General features: G+C 59.4%; 1 protein-coding gene across 4 annotated transcripts in view; it reads left to right on the top strand.

Moving 5' to 3' along the window:
• Positions 1-20,374, top strand: part of NACC2 (NACC family member 2) — a 101,264-nt gene that overhangs the window by 17,363 nt on the left and 63,527 nt on the right. The window contains exon 1 of one of the 4 annotated variants that reach the window (XM_066255708.1): positions 4,950-5,733. The exons of 2 other annotated variants lie outside the window; for them this stretch is intronic. The gene's annotated coding sequence lies outside the window, so the exon portion shown is untranslated. Of the gene's footprint in view, positions 1-4,949; positions 5,734-5,796; positions 6,416-20,374 lie in introns of those variants that run through there. One more of the 4 variants, XM_066255710.1, reaches the window with a different exon arrangement.

Below are 20,374 nucleotides of genomic sequence, written 5' to 3'. Positions count from 1 at the left end.
GCAAAAACCCATCTGCTACACCGAGGGCCTGACTTCCCCTCCGCTGCTTAGGGCCCAAAGTCCAGGGTGGGGTTGGGGGCCTGCTCAACCCCCACCAGGGGAGGGGGCCAGCCTGGGCCAGCCCTCTGCACCGCCTGATGGGCACAGAGCAGGGCCCTGATAAAGGGCTCCAGTGGGCTGCAGGCACGTGGCCTAATCTGGAGCTCCCCTCTGGGTGGGGCAGGGTATGGAGCCCCCCACTGGGCGGGGCAGGGTATGGAGCCCCCCCTCTGGGCGGGGCAGGGTATGGAGCCCCCCACTGGGCGGGGCAGGGTATGGAGCCCCCCTCTGGGCGGGGCAGGGTATGGAGCCCCCCACTGGGCGGGGCAGGGTATGGAGCCCCCCTCTGGGCGGGGCAGGGTATGGAGCCCCCCACTGGGCGGGGCAGGGTATGGATCCCCCCTCTGGGCGGGGCAGGGTATGGAGCCCCCCTCTGGGCGGGGCAGGGTATGGAGCCCCCCACTGGGCGGGGCAGGGTATGGAGCTCCCCACTGGGCGGGGCAGGGTATGGAGCCCCCCACTGGGCGGGGCAGGGTATGGAGCCCCCCACTGGGCAGGGCAGGGTATGGAGCCCCCCACTTTTCAACAGCTGCCTGGCCAGGTTGGGTCTTTGCTAACTGTGCTCCTGGCGCCCAGCAGGAAGGCTGAGGAAGCCCCCGGCAGCCTCTGGGCATTGGGACCTGAAGCCGATGGTCCTTTTTGAGCCAGGAAAGTGCTCTTCGGAGGGAAAGTCTCCTGATGTAAAGGCTGGCCACACCCACGCCCTCGTTTCTGTGCTGACCGGAGCGGAGAGGACAGACAAGCCTGCCCACTCGCCCTGGATAGGGAGCCCCTGGTGCAGGGCGTGCAGCGGGCCCTCAGCCATCGGCAATGCTGGGGTCTGTTCTCAGGCCAGCATTCCCGGCCGAGGGCCTGGTCTCTTCCTGTGGACCAGGCTCCCTGGACACAGGGGCTCCAGACCAGGCTCCCTGGACACAGGGGACAGGGAAGAGGCACCAGCACTCAGACAGGTGGGCAGGAGGGTCTGGGCCCTGTCAGTGAGGGCACAGCACCTCTCAGACTTCGTATTCTGCAGCCGTGCCAGGCTCCCCCTGGGCCACGGATAGGGCTGTGGACAACTGGGGGGCCCTGTCTCCGGGGGTGCTATGAATGCCAGAGTGGATTCATGCCAGGGTTGGGTCAAGGAGAGCTGATGCAGTGGGACTTCTGGGCAGAGACCCAAAGGAAGTGAGAGAGGAGGCGTGGTGCAGGTAGTGGGAAAAGCATGTGCAAAGGCCCTGCGCCGCGTGCAGCAGCTGGAGGACCCACGCGGAAGCCATGTGGGCAGAGCTAACCAGCGGTGCTGGAGCTCCAGAGGGACCACGCAAGAGGGGGCGCGTGTGGTCAGGGGCCCCCACTGAAGGGTCCGAGCAGGGGAGGATGTGTTCTGCCTTGTTCAGAAGCATCTCGAGCAGTGCGGGGTGAGGACAGACCAGACGGGGCAATGTGGAGGGGGTGGGTCCAGTTATGGGGCTGCTGCAGTAATCTGAGAATGGGGGTGGAGTGGGCAAGGGGCTGTGAAATTCCTGACCCGGCTTTAAGGTGGAGCTCTCAGGCTGGGGGGACAGATTGGATCTGGGGGGGTGGGAAAGATGACAAGGAGAATTCCAAAGTGGTGGGTGGCCCGACTCCTGGGGGAATGGGGCTTCCAGGGCCCGTCGCCTGCCCCCCCCCACAGTGGAGGTGTGTTGGGGTTTGTTTTTAACCGGCTGTCCTCCCCAACAAGGACAGAAGCCCCAGGGCAGTTCTAACAGGTGGTGAGAGGCTCTGGGTGGCCATATCGCATTGGAGACCGTTGTCAATCACCCCCGTGGACCGGTCGAGGCAGCAGCTGGCTCGGTGAGTCTTGGTGGGCCCTGGTCCTTCTCTGTGACCAGCCTTGGATGGAGGAAGGGAGTCTCTTTCCAGAACCAGTGCCCAGCAGCATGCCGGCCCACCCATTTGCGTTCAGTGCAGGGTCCCCGCACCCGAGCTCCGCACACATAGCCCTGGTGACCGCAGCCACAGGGTGGGAGCCTCTGACCTCCACGGAGCCCAGGACCATGGGAGTGGCAGGAGCCGAGTTTGGGTGTGTGGCCAGGAGGGTCCTGGTTGACCGGTGGGTGGACACAGGAGCCGTGGAGGACAGGCTTCCTCCAATTCCCTCCTCCATAGAAGCGTTTCTCTGGCAGGTCTCCACTGAGCACTCGGCCACCTACTGCCCAGTACCAGAGGCCTCAGCCATCCGGGGGAGGACCACACAGGTGACCAGGCCAAAGTGTGGCTCCCAGAGCCCCCATCCTGACACCCCACCTTGGTGGCTCATCGGTAGGCAGATTTCTCTCTCTTGACTTCCCTCTGGCCCCCAGGCTGGTCCTCTCTGAATAAAAGGGGTAAAGAAAAAAAAAAAATGAAGTCTCAGGTCCACGAAAGCTCAGGACCAAGATGCCAGGCCAGCCCCCCTGAACCTGAATGGAGAGGACCCTTGTCGGCATCTCACAGGGGCTGACGTGCTCATCAGACCTCTCAGGAGAGGACGGTGGCTGTGTCTGCATACCAGCCAGCAGGGGCCGACTGGTCACAGGGCCACAAGGTCACAAGGTCTGGATAATCACAGCTCAAAGGGAGGGAAGGAGCTTCCAGGCCCCCACCCCTCAGTAGCTTGGAGTCTTCTCCACCCTGCCTGCCCAGAAACCCTGAGCAAGTGAGCCCAAGGTAGCTGCATTTCCTGCCTAAACTGTGTGTTTCTTCTCATCAGTAAAACTGGAATAGAAAGAGAGATCATTGTGGAAATTACATTAGATAACAAGCACAGAACGCGGAGCGGAGGCTTGGAACTTAGCGTCAGCATTTAAAAACGTGCAGGTGGAGGGCACACCGCCCCACAGATGTGGCACTCAAGCCTGCTGTCCTTGGGGCGCACGCGGGGGGGGGGCAGGTTTCTGGTTCTCCGTTGTCTTCTAATTATGTTAATAGTGTCCAAATGTCCTTCGTTAAAGGAGAAAGAATTCCATTCATATTTAGAAAATAAAAGTGACGGTAATAACCAGAGCTAGCGAGGCAGTCACACACATACCTCCAGGATCCTGCGTGGGTGCCAGCCACAGCGACCCAGCCCTGGCCACCGGAGGACCTCGGGGAGTGGGATAGCTCCTTGTGGCCTGATCCCCGGGCTGGAAGCGGCACCTCTCTCTGCTTACGCATCGTTTGTGGCAGCCGATTTCCCAGGGGGCCCTGGGGAGTGAGCACTGCTGAGATCATCAATAGCACAGGGGAGTCCCTGGGGCTGCTGAGCTGACTGCCAGGCCCCTCTCGTCTCTCGCCTGGCCCCAGAGCCTCTGCTGGTGCCCGTGCAGAGCCCGCTGCACCACGGCACGGGCAGTTGACCCGTCTCTCTCCTCTCGCACCTCCTGGGCCAGGAGCACGGCCACGCCATCTGACGGTCCCCAGGAGACTTGGAAGTGGCTGTGGGATCTGGGACCATGTTTACATCTTTTTTTTTCTTAAATTCTTTTAAAATTTTATTGATTGGTTTTAGAGAGAGGGAGAGTGAAGCCTTCATTGGTTGTTCCACTTAGCTGTGCATTTAATCGGTCGCTTCCCCGATGGGCCCTAACTGGGGATCGAACACACCACCTTGGTGTTTCAGGACGACTCCCTAACAGAGAGCCGACAGAGCTAACCGGCCAGGGAAGGTCCTGGGATCACGTTGGATAGATAGAACTGGGTGTTATAGGAAACATAAAATCAAATTAATGTAAAATATAAAAAGGAAACTAAGAGTGATTTAGGGTTAACCAGTTTACGTCCTTTTGAGATAATACCGTCTATTTTAACTGCACGCCAATGCCACGTGTGAAATACCGTAGTTAATAGATCTCACGTAGAAGCCCGCTACGTAAGGCCCGATCACCAAGGCATCCATGGGTTTACTCCCGTTTCCGATAACTCCGTCTGTCCACGTAATCAAGCCCACGTGTGACTTAGGTTTGAAGTGTGATACTGTAACTCTCTGACAGTTACAAGTAGTAGTGGGGGGTGAAACTCAAGTCAGTCTCCTGAGACCCCAACGCCGACTCCATGTCACCCACCAGGACCGTTTGGCAGCGCTGTAAAGCACGCTGCCTCTCCAAGCAAGTGCTTTCTGGGCCCCACCGAAGCGAGACCTAGACTTAGCCGGCCCCTCGTCTTCACTGTGAGTGGAAAAATAAAGTTACTGAGCTTGCTGGGAGTGTCTTTGCCTGTTCAATGGACTCCTACTTACTTTCATTTTTCGTTATGAACTACTTAACGAATCCAGCTCTATAACTTAATTATAGCCGGCTAAACCGTTTATCATGACCCTGGAGTTCTGGGGGTGCACCCACAGAGTCCTTGAGGGTTCATACCCCCCCCAAAGAGCAAGGCAGGGGTGAGCTGGTGGGGGGGGATGTTTTCTGTGCAGACCCTCAAGTTGGGTTTGAGGGGGTGTCTCTCCACAACCAAGGTCAAGGACCTAAGTATGAATCTGGGGCCAGGAATATGTGGACCAAGCTTCTGATAGTTGTCCTAGGAATGACCTTGGCGAACTGTCCTGCAGGGGTTTAGCCTCTGACCCCCACGGGGCCCAGAATATGGTCTGGGAGGGTAGGTAAGCATCTTACTCTTCACTTAACCCCTTCCTCCATGTGACCCCATTTTCCTGCACGGACCCTTGTGAAGGTGAGGGAGCCAGGCTCCCTCTGCGCTGGGAGGACTAACGCTGCCTGTCCTGACCCCAGGCCCCAGGGTAGGGAGGGTGGAGGAGACGGTGGGGAGGCCTGTGGTTCGCTTCCGGTGTGTGGACGGTTCTATTTCTGCGCACTTGTTTTAAAACTGGACCTCTGTTGACTAATGAGGCAGCGCCCCCTAATCACCCGGCCTGAAAGCGGACCCAGCGTGTCTGCGCACTCCCAGGTCCTAGCCCTGCGCAGGGGGCTCCGGGGCCGGTGGTTCGCCCGAGGGCGCTCCTGGGACCCCGCTTTTCTTGGCCTCCCTGGTGTCAGCTTCGGCCAAGGCCGCGCACCCCTTCCGCCCCGGCTCCCCCACTTGGCGCCGCATCCTGGAGGCTGTTCCGTGCCAACGCGGCCGCCGCGGGGAGGGGCGCTCCAGGGCCCGGAGTTGGGGTGGGGGAGCTCCGAGGCTTCCCGGGTCCTTGCGGGGCTCGGAGGGGCGGGGACCGTGTGGGTTGGCGCCGCGGTCCTAACCTGCCCGGCAGCCCGGATGCCCGGCCGCCCGGCCCTCTGCCCTTCCGCGTCCAGCCCCGGCCCTGTGCCCGGCGCAGGGTCGGACGCCCGGAGCTGGTGCAGGCAGCGCGCAGGAGGGGCGGCGGGGCGCAGCTGCCTCCCACTGAGCCTCGGACCTCAGCGTCCAGGGTTGCCCGGCTCAGCCTCCCTCGCCCCCTTTCCGGGAGTTCCCTCCCCTCCGGACACCCCTCCCGAGAGCCCACCTGCTGGCGAGAGCGCGCGCGCGCGCACGGCCGGCGCGCTGTCCCTTTAACCGGCCCGCTGCGCCTCCCCCGCGCGCCCCGCCCCGCGGTGCGGCCGGTGCTGGGCGAGGCCGGAGAAAGTCCATGTGAGCGGAGCGCGCGGACGCCGGAGCACTTCCTGCCGCCGCGGCCGCCGCTGCCGCAGGCCGGACCGGGCCGGGCGCCCGCAGGTACGCCCAACTTGGCGCCGCGCGTCAGGGTCGCCGCCGCACTTCCCCAAACTCCGCGGCGCGGGCCGGCCGCGCTGCCGCAGTGCCCGCCGCCCGCCCGCAGCTCAAGTTCGCGCCGCGCGCCTGCCCGGCCGAGGGTGCCGCGGAGCCCGGGGCCTGGGGAGGCGCCCCGACCGGCGCCGGGCCGCACCCCCACCCCACCGAGCCGGCACCCCGGGCCGCGCGCTCCGGGCAGACCACAGCCCTGGGCGTCTCCTCGTCCGCCGGGCTTCTCGGGACACTTGTTCCCCCCACCCTGGCTCTCCTCCAAGCCCCGCGCCTGGGCTGACCGAGCCATCCCTCTGGGGTGGGGAGGCCGGAGCGTATTTGGCCCCGGGCCAGGGCTGAGTGGACACACCCCTCCCTTCCCGGCGGGGGTCGGAGGCTGGCCGCTCGCCTGCGCAGCAGTCGGGCCTTGCACCTTTCCGTCCGGGTCCGGTGGGTCCCTTCGTGGGCATCACTGCCCTCGCTCCCTCGTCGTGCGGACCCCAGTCTGGAGAGGGAGGATTTGGCGTCCCCTCCAACCTGAAGAGAGCCTGGGACGAGCTGCAGCGGGAGAGAGGGGCGCCCACCTGTCATCCGCAGCTGTGTCCCTGAATAAGGAGGTCTTGGGGCCCAGAACCCTTCTCCGGGAAGGTCAGAGGTGAGCTCTGAGCTTGCTGCTCACACCTCAGGGTCAGAGCAGGGGGACCTACGCCTGTCCACTGGTGTGGGGGGTCATGAGGTCAGAGGTCACCTCCAGGCTCTGTTCTGGGCTTCTCAGAAGTTTTATTTTGGGGCTAGTGGTTGCCAGCTCTCTCCTGGTGCCCTTTAAACCTGTGGATTTGCTGTAGGTTCGTCCCCTGGAGCTGGGCTCAGGCCCTCCCCACGGACACCATCGTCCCCCTCCCTCTTACCTTCCCCACCCCCTCCCCGTCCCTGCCTCAGGATCTGTGATGTTTTTGCCCACATGGGCATTTGGCTCTTTTCTAGTGGTATTTCTTGGAACCCGTTGGGACCCAGCGGTGCCTCCTCTGGCTGTAGGTTGTAGCTGACTGAGTCCATCCTGTGTGTGTGTGTGTGTGTGTGTAGAAGGGGGGTGGGGGCTGGGCGGGGGAGGCAGGAGGCAGCATGCTTCCTGCCCTCCCCACCACCCGGTAAAGGTAAAGCCTGTCTTTCTGAGCACATGCCCCAGCACACCCCCTGTGCCCGCCCCCTCAGCTGTGCCCCCTCCTGCTTCCTGCAGCCCTCTGTCTGGTCTGCAGTGGTCCCCTCCCCACCCCCTCCGTTTCACCCAGATGATGCCAGTAGGGACTGCAGTAGTACTCAGCACAGCTCTGTGCACCGGGGTGTCGGTAGGGACCCCAAGAGAGGCAGCCTCCATCGTTGGCCCCATTTTACAGATAAGAAAACGAGCCTTGGCAGCAGGCAGCGGACACTCCCATCTCCCACAGACCGCCTTCCCTTCTCCCTGTGGTCCACTGCGCTTGCTCTGGCTCTCAGTGGTGCCCCCCAGGCCTGTGGGCATTTCCCTAGGGGTCGTTCCGCTGTTGAGTGGCGCCTCAGCTAGCCAGGAGCCTGAGCCAGAGAAACAGAAGATGAGACCCAAGAGAGGTTGGCCCCCCACTGTCTCCGTGAGCCAGCAGGAAGGAGCGCAGAAGTAGAGCAAGATATCACTTGTCACCACTCAGTGGCCAGAGATCTGTTGTCAGGGGTTCATACCCAGGGTGGGGACGGTTCTCGACGTGGTGTCTGGTACCTTGCTGACCGTGATGCCTCCATCCACCCTCAACTCAGGAGCCATGCCAGGCCTCCTGCAGGATGTGTGGGGAGGGGAGAGTGGGGGACACCAGGCTGCCGTTGGCGAAGGGTACCCCCAGGTTCTGGGTCAGAGTCTTGTGCTCAGAGGGGTCCTTGCTGGGAGGTGGGCTCGTGGGTGACTTTGTACAGAATCCTTCAAACCTCTCCCTGTCTTTCAGTCAGAATGTGAGCATGCATTGTTTGTATAACAGGTTAAGGGTCCTGCTTGCTAGGTTTGTGTCCTGGGCTGGGGTGGGCCCAGTACTAGTAGCTCATGGGCCAGAGGACGTACTGTGGCATTGACCCTTTCTAGAATATTCCCAAGGCTCCACTCAGCACCTCTTCCTCGGAAGCCTCTGCTGCCCCGGAATACAGAGCCAGGGTCTGGCTGCACAGGACACAGTCCCTGCAGCCCAGGCCTCCCCGGGGCACCGATAAGGGTCAGACCTCAGCCCCCCCAGGCCTCGTTACCTCCACCCCTGTCAGCAAAGTCTCGTCCTCGCCTCCCTGCGGCGGCCTGCTCCCCAGTCTGCCCCTCCAGCTGACTCTGCTCTGGGCCCTCCGTGGCCTGTGCTGTCCCCTCGGGCGTTAAGGGTGGAAGGAGCCGCCTTGGGTGTGGGGGGCAATGCGGTGAATGTCTGCCCAGCCCATCCGGATCCAGCGTGAACTGCAGCCCAGATCGTGGCCCCTTGCTCCAGACTCCCAGCATGCTTCTTATGAGAACCGGGGCCTTTGCACAACCCCAGTGTAATGGGCATACTTGGGAAGCTTGAGCTGGCCTGGCCCCCTCCTTCCTGTGGGCGGTGTCCCCAAGGGCTGCCCAGGGCTGAGGAATTTGGGGCTGGCTTCTAAGGCCTCGTCTTTGAGGGGGGGGAGCAAAACCCTGTGGTGAACTATTGGGGGACATCTCCCAAGGCAGGGTCAGGTGCCACCAGCCCCTGACTAGACCCGCAGCTGCTCCTGGTAGGCAGGAGCTGCTCAAAGCCTGCCCCACTGTGGGAGCTTGTCACGTCTGCCGGGTCTGGGCTCTGGCTGGGGGCTGGCGAGGGGGTCAGGGTCTGATTAGGGCTGGCTCCTGGGGGCCTCTCCCTGCCCCAGCCTGCCTGGGCACTGGCCTGCAGGGTCCAGGAGCCAGGCCCTGCCTGGCCACTCTTCTCTGAGCAGCAGCTGTTTCCTGAGTGGCACGCTTTACCGGCATCCCCTCTGTCCTCGCTGTCCCCCTTTTTTTTTTACCTAAGAGGTAAAGGTCCAAGAGGAACTTAAGCTGTGAAAGCCATCGTCATCAACCCTGTGGATACACGAGTGCCTGGCCCTGGGCACTCACTGGGGAGGCTGGAACTTATGGTCCGAGCCAGGATGGACAGCCCCTCGGGCTGAGGCCTGTGTCTCTCCCAGCCTCCTCCCCACCCGTTTCTTCTTCCTCTCTCTGCTCTGGAGCCCGGAGGTCATGTCCTTCCCCACCCTCCCCAGCCTTGGACCCCAGGGTGCGGGCTGGGACGGATGCTGGCCTCACCAGGCCCGGAGGCACTGCTCACCTCTGAAGCCGGCGGCATCCTCACCAGCTAGCCGGTCTGTCTCCTCGCCAGGGCCCTGGCCCTGGATGAGGTCATTAGCAAACTATGCTCGGGGGCTGGCCCCGGGCTTCCTCCTGGTCACCTGCAGCGGCCTGCTTGCTGGCAGCCCAGCTGCCTCCTCCGGCCTTCTGCTGTTTGTCTTGTACATTTAAGTTGAGGAAGCTGGTGCCTTGTGGCAGGGGGTCTCCTCAGGGTGGGACAAGGTGGACACAGAGGAGTCGGGAAGCATCTGGGACATGAACTTTGGAGTGTGGCCGGCCCCCGGGGGGCCTGTGGTTTCCATCCTCAGAGTGGAACCAGCACCCATGAAGACAGGAACAGCAGGTGCCCACTGCTGCTCAGGCCTGGGAGCGTTTCCAGGGAACCTGGGCTCTCTGCCCCCCCTCTCCCCCCTCCCAGTTGCCGCTGGCTGGACCTGTGTCCAGGCCAGGAGGCAGCCTAGGCTGGACCTCTTCGGGTCTCTCCCAGGTCACATCTAGCCCAAGGCTGTGTGACTTTAAGTGGGTGACTCGCCCTCTCTGAGCCCTGCCCTGTGCTTTGTGATGCTGTTTAGTATCTTCCTTAGGCTGGGCTGGGAGGCTGACGGTGAGCAGGCCGCGCCCACCCAGGGCCTCGCCCACCCAGGGCCTCCATGAAGGTTAGGCTTGTCCTGGGGGCCCTCTCGGGGTGCCCCCTCCCAGGAAGTGAGCTGGAGCCCATGAGGGGCAACGCTTCTGTAAGGGGAGCTGCTCCTCAGTCTTTAGGGAGGATGGGAGCACATACTCTTCTCAGAGAAGGCTTCTCTGGCCCCGCGGGGAGCAGAAGCTGGCGCTGGGTCTCTCTGAAGGAATCTTACACCCCCCCCACCCCCCCAGGCCCTGGCATCCAGGAGGGCACATGGCCATGGATGGGCCGGGAGCTCCTGGGCCCCACCCAGCACCTTCCCCAGCGCCTGGGAAGCCAGCAGGGCTGGGGGCGGGGACCAAAGGGGCCTGAAAGTGTCCATATATAGTCACTGGGGTGAGCAAGGAGCTGGGCTGTGTCCCAGGCCCAGACACTGGGTCCCTGAGGGCCTCCAGGAACTGGGGGAGGGGGTGGGTACCGAAGGGAGCTGGATTTGGGGTGAAGGGTCAGAGACAGCAGCCGGCACAGGCAGGATGCTCTAGGGAGTGTTTGTTGATTGAAAAATAAAAATCTGAGCCCGTGGTCGACGGGGGGGGGGGGCTAAAAGTGTATTTCTAGAGACAACACCTTTAAAAATTGGATGCAGTAATACGTGGCTGCCGTGTCCAGATGTCCAGAGCTGTCTGGGGCCCCTCCTTGTGGACCTCAGGAGCGGGATGCTGCCCCAGCCCATGCCCCGCAAGGTGTCCCCCCATTATGACGACACCCCCGACAAGACCCTTCCCCATCTCTACGGGACCGGGGGCTTCTGCCGCTCTGGCTGGTCGTTTCTGGCATCCAGCCAGTGGGGAGAAGGTGGGAGCTGCTGGCCTCTCTGGAGGAAGTCCCCATCTCCTCCACCCATCAAGAGCAGAGACGGGACGAGGGGGGCGTTCTTTCCGGGGTACCCGCCCCGGCCCTCAGCACCCCCTCCCCAGGCTCCGTCCTTGCCCCTCACCACTCGGGTAAGGGGGGGGGAGAAGTAACTGGTTTTTGCTGCGTTCTGACTTTTGTACTGTTAGAAAATCCCAACGTTAACATAGTTTTTCTCATTTAATTTAGTTTCCGTTGGACTGCTAAGCGCCTTTGTTAAATTTTTGTATATTGATACATTTTGTTGTTGTCAGCAGTTTTTTTTCCTCTTTTTTTTTTTTTTTTTGGATATAAAGCCATTAGGGTGAGAGAAGATTAAAAAGATACATTACAATTAAAATGTTAATGAAATCTGCATCATACAACTTTTGAAACCCTTTAGGCATTAATCTTGCCTGTGTCATGTCCATTAACTGGGGCTATTCTTATTCCACACTGACCCCTGCTGAGAGATTTGTGCTATAATTGGATTTTTTTTAATAAAAAAAGGGGGGGAAAAGAAAAGAAAGCTTTTAAGAAAATAGAGGTTGAGTGGTGGCCTGGCTCCTAAACGCAGAGGCAGGAGAGGGGGGCACATGGCCTTTCCTGTTGCCTGCTGGCTGCTTGTCTGTCCAGAGGAGGGGGCGCTCCCAGCTCCTGGGCCCAGCCCCCTCCAGCTCCCGCCTGGTCCTCTCCGGTTCCCACTGGGGCCCACTGCTCTGTCCAGGTGGGCCCTGTCCCCACTGTTCCTTCAGGGGACACTGGGGTGTGTGGACATGTGGCAGGCCCAGAGTCCCCTGTGGGACATGCTACAGGCTGTCGTCGGGGTGGGGACGTAAGAGTCAGGATGAGTTTGCCGTCCTGGGGAGAGGCGCCTAGCCCGGGCCAGACGTTGGCCGGGGTGGAGTGGGGTGACGGGAGCCCCTGCCCAAACTGGGGTGCATCATGGCAGCTCCGGTGGGGGCCAAGCCTAAAGGCTTGCTTGCTGGAGTCCTCAGGACTCCGTGTCACCCATGTGTCCCGTGGAAGTGGGCACTGGGGTCTCCAGCATGAGGCTGGACTAGGGGTGCGGTGAGGGGGCGCCCCCCTTGCCCACTCTCAGGGCAGTCAGGACCCCGGAGCAGTGGACAAGGGGTGCCCCATGGACTCCTCTGCACAGACTGGCCCTGGACTGTGGCCGGAGCAAGTGGTGGTTCAGATCTGGGTAGCGCCCCCTCTGGGAAGGGTCGCCGGGCCTGGGGTGTGGTGGGGGCACGGGGGTGGCCGGTGGCCTGCCGCATCGGGTCCCAGTGCTGCTGTCACAGCTCTCGCACTGCCGGGACCCTGGTCAGGCGGCTGGCACTGGGGCTGCAACAGACAGATTTCGTGTCTGTGTGTTTTTGTAACACCTTTCTATAAAGGGAAACATAATTTAAAATATGATTACTTAGTGTTGTAACAGCCGCCTCAGCTCCACGCTATGCCGAGATCATTATCAGAGGCTGATATTAACTTGCAAAGAATATTATGCAAATTGCCCGCTGGAAACCCTCTCCAGGGACTGGGGATGTGAGTGGGGCTGGGGCATGAGGCTGCTCCCTGGGGGGACAGGGGGGACGGTGCTGTGCCTGGGGCCCATCAGCCAGTGGCCCCTGGGCTGTGTGTCTGGAGAGTGCTCGGGGTCTGTCCCCTCCCTTGTTCTGGCGTCAGTCAGTACAGGGTGGGCCCAGCGGAAGCTCCGGAGAAGGATGAGGGCTGGGTGCTCCATGCACCTGTCCCCTGGGGGCTTCCATGGTGGGCTCTGGCAGGGACTGGACCGGGGACTCCTGAGCTCCCCACGCTTGCTCTCAGCCCCTGAGGAAGGGACTGAGCCCCCAGAGCAGCAGAGGACCCTGTTGACTGACTTGCTGCCTGGTTTTGCAGCTTGTAGGGGCTGGGGCAGCCCCCAGGGGCCCAGCAGGGGCTGTGTGGGTCACCTGTGTCTCACGTCCACAGTCCCCGCCCCTGGGGAGAGGGCAGGGAGTTGGGGTCTGAAGGTGGCTGGCTCCCTTATTACCCATCATTTCCTGCAAGCCGTGTCCCCTGCAGCCCCCAGTTGGTCTGGTTGAGAGGCGCTGCAGTCCCACCAGCAGAGCACGTTTGGGGTGAAATAGCGCTGACCCCGTGGAGCAGGACCGTTCATGGGTTCTCAGCAACGGTGTCCACCGGCAACCGTAGAAGCCGAGTGGGTCCCCAGATACTCACACCCCAGTGCCAACTGCCATCCCTGTCACACACCTGCACTTCCTGTTCGAGTCACCATGAGCGGCAAGGTCAGGGAGCAGGGGCACTGGTGCCCGGGGCTGTCCCCGTCCCAGGCGGAGGGAAGGGTCCTGCGCTCTCGGGGCAGCCTGGCCAGGGGGCGGTCATGGCTCTGGGGAGGCCGCCGGGACCAGATGGTGTCCTGACAGTACCCAGGACCCTGCAAGGACCCGTCACACCATCCTCCACTGAATGCCCACAGCCCGCACAGCCAGGACTCGGAGCTTGTGATTGGAACCCCTCCCTTCCCGGTGCTGCTGGGGACCCTGGGCCTCAGTTTCCCCGTGTGTGAAGTGGGGTGAGCAGACTGTGAGTCGGAAGCAGGCGCAGAAACGGGGTGCATCCACTTCTCATCCCCACAATGACCCCCCAAAGCCGCCTTGTGGACTCGGTGCAGACCCCCTGCCTGGAAGGCTAGGAGGGGTCGCTGCCTGCTTTTGTCCACTGCCCTGGCCTGTTTCCCCCTCCCCCACCAAGCCCACCCCCTTCTGGGTGGCTGCCCCCCTAAGTTTGTGACCGCTGGTCTGGGGCTTGCTGTGGGGTCTGTCAGCGATGTTTGTTTCCCTGTGAGGAGGTGGTGGAGGGTGGGGTGAACCTGTGGGCTTGCTGAGGGGCGCTATCAGTGTCCCGGGGGCGGAGTGCGACCTTGAACTTGGTGGGCTTAAGGCAGCAGACATTTGGTCTCAGTTCTGGAGGCCACAGATCGAGAGTCAGGTTGTGGACAGGGCTGGTTCCTCCCGGGACTCTGGAGGAGGACCTGTTACGGTAAACGTCACGTCAGGTGAACACGGAATGTATAAAGGGAGCGAAGGGTGAGGCAGGGCTAGCCGGCTGTTTACGCCCCTTTGAACTAACACCCGGTGTTTTAACTGCGTTCCAGTACCAGGTGTGAAGTCACGTGACTGACTACCTCTTATGTAAAAGCCCCCTAGTAGGGCCTGATCCCCAAAGCGTCAACCGGTTGACCCCCTTTTGTGATAACTCCATCGACCCCCCTTATCAAGCCCATGTGTGATGTATGTTTGAAGTGGGATAATGTAACCCTACAATGGGACAAGTGGCCAAACCAGATATACCATATTTTTCACTCCATAAGATGCATCTAGGGTTTTTTTTGTTTTGTTTGCTTTTTTGTATTTTTCTGAAGTGAGAAGCAGGGAGGCAGTCAGACAGACTCCCACATGCGCCTGACTGGGATCCACCTGGCACGCCCACCAGGGGGTGATGCTCTGCCCATCTGGGGCGTCACTCTGTTGCGACCAGAGCCATTCTAGCACCTGAGGCAGAGGCCACAGAGCCATCCTCAGCGCCCGGGCCATCTTTGCTCCAATGGAGCCTTGGCTGCAGGAGGGGAAGAGAGAGACAGAGAGGAAGGAGAGGGGGAGGGGTGGAGAAGCAGGCGCTTCTCCTGTGTGCCCTGGCTGGGAATCAAACCCGGGACTTCCACATGCTGGGCCGACGCTCTACTGCTGAGCCAACCAGCCAGGGCCTGAACCTAGGATTTTAAGGAGGAAAATAAGAAAAAATATATTCTGAACCAAATGCTGTGTTAAAATATTTAATAAAAGGCCCCACAATAATATTTCAACAATGTAAACTCAGCGGCAACGTTAACAGCCGTTAGCACTGTTATCAACAAATGAGACTTTCACGTTCAAATACTCTTCTAGTCGTCCAGGAACCTACAGCAGCTTAAAAAAAAAAAAAAATGAACATTTGCTGCACAAGATGCACGGGCATTTTCCCCTCCACTTTTGGGGGAAAAAAGTGCATCTTACGGAGAGAAAATTAAGGGTAAGTAGCTGTGGTGGAGATCAAGTTGGTCACCTGAGACTCCAGCGCAGACTGCATCGCCCACCGGGACCGTTTGGAGTGACCACAAGGCACGCGGCCTCTCCCAGCAGGTTCTGTCGGGGCCCCGCGACGCAAGGACCTAGACGGAGCCGGCCACTCATCTTAGCTGTGAGTGGATTCAAGTCTGCGTCCCTGAGCTGGCTAGGAGTGTCTCTGCCTGTTCAGTGGACTCCTAATTACTCTCACTGTCCGACGTGAACCACCTAACGAACCCAGCTCTAGAGCTTAATTATAACCGATGAGCTAGTTTGCCACACGACAGTCGTCGGTGAGGATGGGATTCTAGATTATTGACAATTACCGATTTTGAAAATTGAAAATACAGATGGTGCCTGACCTGTGGTGGCGCAGTGGATAAAGCATCAACCTGGAAACGCTGAGGTTGCCGGTTCAAAACCCTGGGCTTGCCTGGTCAAGGCACATATGGGAGTTGATGCTTCCTGCTCCTCCCCCTTCTCTCTCTCTCTTTCTCTTTCTCTCTCTCTCTCCCCCCCTAAAATGAATAAATAAATAAATAAATAAATAAAAATAAAAAATATAAACACCTTTATAAAAAAAAAAAGAAAATACAGATGGTAACTTAATACCGCATTTGAAACGTGCTGGAGTCTGGAATATTGACTGTTTTGAAACGGAACCTCCGTTCACAGTCAGATGAAACGCCAAGGCTGAAACAGGCTTGGAATAGAATAAGGAAGGTGCCCCCAGGTGTAAAAGTAGGGTTTCTTTTTACTTATCCACACAGGAAAAGTTATGGTCCATTAGGAAGGTACAGGCTGAGGAGAAAACTTGAAATAGTGCGCTGAGAAATGGGAGGTATTAGAAATTTCTTTAGGAGAATTTTTTTTTTTTGTATTTTTCTGGAGAAGCGGGGAGGCAGACAGACTCCCACATGCGCCCGACTGGGATCCACCCGGCACGCCCACCAGGGGGCAATGCTCTGCCCATCTGGGGCATAGCTCTGTTGCAACTGGGCCATTCTAGCACCTGAGGTGGAGGCCATGGAGCCATCCTCAGTGCCTGGGCCAACTTTGCTCCAGTGGAGCCTTGGCTGCGGGGGCGGGGGGTGTAGAGATAGAAAGAAAAGAGAGAGGGAAGGGTGGAGAAGCAGATGGGTGCTTCTCCTGTGTGTCCTGGCTGGGAATCGAACCCAAGACTTCCACACACCAGGCCAATGCTCTACCGCTGAGCCAACCAGCCAGGGCAGGAGAATTTTTTTTTTTAATTTTTATTTTATTTATTCATTTTAGAGAGGAGAGAGAGGGGGAGACAGAGACAGAGAGAGGAGAGAGAGATGGGGGAGGAGCTGGAAGCATCAACTCCCATATGTGCCTTGACCAGGGAAGCCCAGGGTTTTGAACCGGTGACCTCAGTGTTCCAGGTCAACACTTTATCCACTGCGCCACCACAGGTCAGGCCGTAGGAGAATTTTTAAGAAAAAAAAATCCCGTTCATAGAATACAACCTCAGAGAGTCCCTGGGGGACCACTGGAGGAAACCCTAAGATAACGTTTCCAAGTCCTTGTGCCAGAAAAGATCCACTGTGATCTGAAAACACCCCTCAAGGTCAACCCAGTCGCTGATAGATGACCCGGTGCCCAGGTCACGGGGTTATTGGTTCGGACGTTAGAACAGGCTGATGCAGACAGGATCGAGGGAGAGGGGAACAGCTCAAAGGATAGTACAGAAGGTACAAGCAGGTCTCACCGGTGAGGAGGAAGCCAGTAAAAACAGGAAGAGGATGGACAAGAAGAAACTTCAGAGTTCGCCTCTTATAACAGAGCTGAACCGGCAGGATTGAGAAAGCTGATCATTCCAGGAGAAGCAAGTGATACCGATTGGCTGCTCGTCCAACTCTGTGGGCGAGGGGGAGACACGCTCCGCCCATCAGGAGGTGAGCTCCGGGCCGTCAGGTGACGCAAGAGGAAACCCCACAGTTGAAACAACGGGTGGAAATACTAAATGCACTCGGAGCCCACCCCCTGAGAACAGCGCCCATCTGGAGCTGGCTGAGCGGCACCCGGAGACAGGCTTGTCCAGCGTTAGACCCGATAAGGGTCACAAGCCAGGGGACGCGGAGTGAGCTTAAAAGCTTCAAGGAGACAGACGGTTAGGAAAACAGCGAGAGGAGTGTCTGTGAAGAAGGCGCAGGTAGCATCCCCGGGCGAGAACAAGGACGTCCGTGGGCTCGGAAGGTAATAAAGGCTCCGATATTCGGAGCACCCCCCCTCAACGTAAGGTTCCTCTACAGAATCTACACACAAGGGAAGAAACAGGACAAAGGACACAAACACAGGAGGTCTTCACTCCTCGTTACAGTACAGGTTTGGGACAGGGGGAGTAATGGGATTACAGCCAAGGGTCAGCCAAGTGGTAGGTTTCCCAAACCCCCAACTGAAGAACCATAAACAGGTTCCAGTAGCCTCAGGAGGAATGATCAGAGTGATTGTCAGCAACAGAAGGGACCTGACCTGAGATCCTGGCTGGTTGGCTCAGTGGTAGGTGTCGGCCCGACGTGTGGAAGTCCCAGGTTCGATTCCCGGCCAGGGCACACAGGAGAAGCGCCCATCTGCTTCTCCACCCCTCCCCCTCTCCTTCCTCTCTGTCTCTCTCTTCCCCTCCCGCAGCCGAGGCTCCATTGGAGCAAAGTTGGCCCGGGCACTGAGGATAGCTCTGTGGCCTCTGCCTCAGGCGCTAGAATGGCTCTGGTTGCAACAGAGCGACGCCCCAGATGGGCAGAGCATCGCCCCCTGGTGGGCATGCCGGGTGGATCCCGGTCAGGCGCATGCGGGAGTCTGTCTCTCTGCCTCCCCGCTTCTCACTTCAAAAAAATACAAAGAGCCTGACCAGGCGGTGGTGCAGTGGATAGAGCATCGGACTGGGATGCGGAGGACCCAGGTTCGAGACCCCAAGGTCGCCAGCTTGAGCAAGGGCTCATCTGGTTTGAGCAAAAGCTCACCAGCTTGGACCCAAGGTTGCTGGCTTGAGCAAGGGGGTTACTCCGTCTGCTGTAGCCCACGGTCAAGGCACATGTGAGAAAGCAATCAATGAACAACTAAGATGTTGCAACGAAAAACTGATGATTGATGCTTCTCATCTCTCTCCATTCCTGTCTGTCTGTCCCTATCTCTGACTCTCTCTGTAAAAAACAAACAAACAAAAAAAACAACAAACAGAAAAATACAAAGAAACCCCACAGAAAACAAACAAACAAAAAAGCTGACTTGATCTCCACCCCAGCTCCTTACGTAAGTGCTTTGGCCACTGGTTGCACCCTAGGATGACGTTATCCCAGTTCAAACACAGAGGTCACACACGGGCTCGATAAGGTGGACAGATGGAGTTACCAGAAAAGGGTGTGCGCCCGTGGACGCCTCGGTCATCGGGCCTTCCGTAGCGGGCTTTGACGTAAAATAGATTCATCACGTTGATTCGCCCCTGGTGTTGGTGTGCAATTGGAGGGTGGAGTTATCTCAGAGGGCGTAAACCGGTTACACCTACATCATTGTTCGTTTCCTTTGTATGCTTTGTGTGAGTTTGATTTTGTGTCTATAACAACAGGACCCCCACCTCTCCCAGCTCCCCGGGGGTGCCGGCCATCCGGGGGCCCCTTGGCTTGTCAACACGTCACGCCCAGCTCGGCGTTCGTTGTCACATTGGTGGCTTCCCCTCTGTGTCCAAATTCCCCTCTTCTCCTCAGGACACCCATCACTGGATGTGGGGCCCACCCTGCATCCAGGGTGATCTCATTTTGAGATCCTTACCTAATTACTTCTGAAAGATTCTATTTCCAAATAAGGTCAGATTCTGAATTCTGGGTAGACGTGAGTTTGGGGAGACCCTGTCCAACCCCAGTGTGGTGGGGGAACACATAGAAACCCTTTAGGGCCCGGAGGGAGGGGGCTGTTTGACAGCGGGGGGCCGACCTTGTAGAGACACGGCCGTGGATCTCAGCCCTGTGCTTGCCCAGCAGGGTGGACCGCCAGACGCACGGACAGACAGACAGACAAGCCCTGGGCGTGGCGTGAGGGCCCCTGCAGGCTCGGCAGTGTAGAGCGAGCTCTGTTTCCAGGAGCAGGGCTGGGGTGCAGGGCAGGAAACGGGGCCACCGGGTGCGAGAGGATCTTCCTGAGGCAGCGTCTGTGGTTATGTAAGTTTGGGGACAGGAGGCGGAATTTGTGTTAATTGTCATAACCCAGTTTGGTCGGCCTGTCCGTGTCCTGTGAGGGGCCCTGCGGAGGAGAGGCGTGTGTTCACCGTGGAGCTCCCGGGGCTGCTGAACCCCAAAGTATAGCAGAGACTCGGGTCACATGGCCCTCAGTCCCCCCTTCCTGTGTGTCCTCACCCCCCCGTCCCCACCCCGAGAAGAACAGTAAGCTCGTGAAATTTGGGGAAATGACCAATGAGGTAAAGAAAACAGTGAGCGGAGCCCCACCTAGCAGGAGGAGGAGGGGGTCCCGGAACGGGCCACGGCGTCCAGGCTGCGGGTTAGGGCGTGAGGCGTCGTACCGCTGCTGGGGTCCAAAACAGCCCAGACCTTGGAGGGAGGGGGTGCCATTCGCCTGGGACTGAGCATCAGGCTGGGGACTGGGCAGGTCAGCAGGGGCCAGGCCTGGTGAGACAGCATGTGGGTCGTGGGGCCTCTCCTCAGATTCCTAATAGCGAGGGAAAATGGAAAGCCCCCCCCACAGCCCCCTTGAGTTCGGTCCCTCGTTTTGATTGGGGGGGGGCCTCTGGGTGTTGGGCTGCTCCTCCATCCTCCCCCCCCCGCTGCCTGGCATGGGTGGGGTGGGGCTTATCCCAAGGGAGGGCAGGACCAGCATCAGCCGCCCAAGCCCAGGCCTGTGGGGGGGGGGGGGTCACAGCCACATTGGGAGACTCGCCTCTGAATGCCTGACCGGGAATTGGGATGGACGCCAGGAGCCAGGGGTTCTCCAGGGCTGGCCACTCCTGCTCTGGGGGGAGTCACAGTGACAGTTCTGTCCAGCCCCAGGGTCTCAGAAGGTGTCCTCCGGGGAAGGCAGGCCCAGCTGTCACGACACAGGTTGTGCCCAGCAGTACGCCAGGTTCAAGGCTTGGGTCTCTTCTGCTCCTCCTTCAGCCTGGAATGTTCCGTGGTCCTGCCTTGGCTCCAGGCCACTCTGGGGGCCGTGCCCGGGACTTTCTGGATGAGGGATGAGGGTGCCCTAAGGCGGGATTTGCACTGGTCAGAGGTCCCCAGGAAGTCAGGCGACCTGTGGATACGCATATCCCAGATGCCCCACCACCACTCAAGGCCACAAGGCCATGGCTTGGGATGGTCCTGTCAGCTGCCCCTTGTGGCCTTTTTTTTGGTGGTGGTGGAGGGGAGGGAGACAGACAGACGGGAAGGGATAGAGATGAGAAGCATCGGTTTGTAGTTGTGGCACTTGAGTTGTTCATTGACTGCTTCTCTACGCACCTTGACCGGGTGACCCCTTGCTCAAGCCGGCGACCTTGGGTTCAAGCCAGCAACCGTGGGATCACATCGACGATCCCACTCTCAAGCCAGTGACCCTGCGCTCATGCCGGTGACCTGGGGGTTTTGAACCTGGGACCTCAGCATCCCAGGTTGATGCTCTACCTACTGCGCCACCACCGGT

This window comes from Saccopteryx bilineata, chromosome 2 (genome assembly GCF_036850765.1).
Source record: "Saccopteryx bilineata isolate mSacBil1 chromosome 2, mSacBil1_pri_phased_curated, whole genome shotgun sequence".
NCBI classification, from domain to species: Eukaryota; Metazoa; Chordata; class Mammalia; order Chiroptera; family Emballonuridae; genus Saccopteryx; species Saccopteryx bilineata.
Note: the sequence above shows the minus strand (reverse complement) of the source record. Positions and strands in the feature narration are given on the sequence as shown.